General features: G+C 43.6%; 1 pseudogene; it reads right to left on the reverse strand.

Annotated features, from left to right (window-relative positions):
• Positions 1 to 1,066: 1,066 nt before the first annotated feature.
• LOC119447032 (U2 spliceosomal RNA) lies at positions 1,067 to 1,246 on the reverse strand (annotated as a pseudogene).
• Between the last annotated feature and the right edge of the window lie 1,248 nt (positions 1,247 to 2,494).

The raw sequence follows: 2,494 nt of genomic DNA on the forward strand, positions 1-2,494 counted from the left end.
TGTCTGTTTCCCGCGAAGTCAACGTTTTTCGAGCCACGCAATATGCAGCCAAACACTGCAACACTAAGCTGGAACAGGCGCGCGCGATGATCCATGCAGCAAAAGCGAAACTATCACGACCGCATGTAGCGCCATGACATTTTTCTTATTATTTGTTTAATTTTGCCCTAAACTTGCACTTCGTCGCTTGAAACGGTCCAAAAGTTGGCAGATGCTGGTTATGTGCGTTTAAGGTGTATTTTGTTTTGCGTTTTATTAACAGCGATAAATCGCTCTCGACCAATCGCGACCGGGCTGCGTTTGTGATCACGGACGCCACGAACGTGTAGTGCGGGAAATTTGAAGGGGCGTCAGCACCTATCCTTCATTTTTTTGTCATTTTCTCGCTTATTAAACCTCTGTTCGCAGTAAGAATGGTGTGACTGTGATCGTGAAAGGATAATGTGCCATTAAAGCCTAACTTCCGGTTTCGCCTTAGCGTTCCTTTAAGATGGACTTACTGTTGTTGTTTCCATAGAAACTTCTTATGGTTTGATGAAGGTGGTGTGTAAATAAGATTCGCACGTGCCTTATTACTCCTTTCAGGGTAAACTTTCGAACAAAAATTCATCGATGCTATTGTATCTGATATGCTCAAAAGGAAAAGCGCGTATTGGTGGCAGCTCAAGTTCGTCTTCATGACTATATTGCATCGAAGTTATAAGTCGGACGTCCCACTATTTCATGAGTGAATTATTGTGCTGAAAATTCATTACCAACTCTGTACTGTACGTAAGTTATGGGTACTAACGTAACCTTGGACGCCACCGTCAAAGTATGCACAAATTCCTTGATAAGACAAAGAGACACAAATGTGTCATTGAATGCAACCATTAAATGTAAACAAAATCGGCGTTAATGCAAACGAAAAAGCTCACATGCATAAATCTAAAACTCCCTATATATCAACTCTAAATGGATTATTGATCAGCGGGAACCCGAATGAATGACCAAGCATACAAAATTGTTCTACGAAGGATTTTTTTACAGCGAAGCTGCGTGTGACTAGTTTCAAGCGGATCGAGGTTCGTAGAGGAAAAATCTCGACGATCGAGCAATACCGGGCCGACCCGCGGCGGAGGCGAAGCAGGCTTCATGCACTCCGCCAACTTACAAAAGTAATTTTAATATCTTGGGTTAAAATACAACCCGTATCAGATATTAAGCTGATAAGGATAGATACTACATTTTGACTTGCGTTGGCCATGTCTACGTTCGCTCCATACACGTGTACGCCATCCCGTGTATTCAAACTAGTGCTGACCAATCTGAGTGTCTTCTGTCTCCTAACGACATGCTCTACGTAGGCTCCTTTCCTCAGTTCTGCTCTGACTGAAATGGGTTTGCCGCGTGTTGTACGGTCTGAAGAACAGCGTGCCTACCAAGAACGACGGCGTGAACAGAAAATGGAATGCGAGCGGCGGCGGCGGCGGAAGGAGACCACCGACGATGAGCGGGCCGCGTACGCCAAGCGTGAGCGTGCTGCTCGCCAGGACCGCGAGGCGAAAAGAAATGCGAACCGTCCATGTGGCTCCGATCCTGAAAATTTGGAACGTTTCACCGGAGGAACGGTCAATAACCACATCCACAGCTTCACTCGTCATGCACCTTCACAGAGTGGAATGGCACTGTATTTTTTACAAATTACTAAAGGAAAAATAAACAAAAACAGCCCGCAAGCACTTACCACAAACAAAGCTGGTAAGTATATTTCTCGTAATCCATTCGGATTCCTCGTGAACAGTGAAGTTGTCTTATCAAAGGACAATAGCCTTGTGTTTACCAAAGCCGCAAGCAGCGATCGTCCTCTTTCGCGTTCGGTATAAACAAATTAAAAGTCGATTTACTCCTGAAGGCAAGAACACTTGCTTGTTGTAGGGGTCGCTAAAGAGTCTCGTCAGGTATTCCAGGTAGGCCACGTTCCAGATGTTAACAGCCGCGTCTCTGACGGAATAGTTGTCGCCGTCACCGTAGAAATCGGCAAGGAAATAGTACCAGTCTGTCTGTGGAATATAAAGAAAGAAAACACGCACTCACATACATAGAAATCTTTGGTAGTCTGTAAAGCATTCAACTAGGTGGATTAGTTTGAGTTCGTTTCATTCGTACACATCCGAAGGATACGTCCATATTTCGTGGGTGCAAGGTACACTTTATTGATTTATTTATTTTACAATACAGCCAATCTCCTGCGAGATCATAGCAGGCGGGACACAGAATCAAGTACAGCACGAAATCATGAATTAAGCACAGACGAATTTACAATACACAATATTTAAGTGTAACATAACGCAGTGCGGCAACATTTAAACACAAGCACTGTATCTTCAGTTAAGGCGATCCAGTCATCCTAATTAAGTATGTCCATGTTATAATTTTTAACCTGAAACGTTGTACTAGAGCAGCATAACAGTTCAGTACAGGTGCAATCATGAATACAATATATGCACACATT

The sequence above is a fragment of the Dermacentor silvarum genome, chromosome 3 (genome assembly GCF_013339745.2).
Source record: "Dermacentor silvarum isolate Dsil-2018 chromosome 3, BIME_Dsil_1.4, whole genome shotgun sequence".
In the NCBI taxonomy this organism is placed as follows: Eukaryota; Metazoa; Arthropoda; class Arachnida; order Ixodida; family Ixodidae; genus Dermacentor; species Dermacentor silvarum.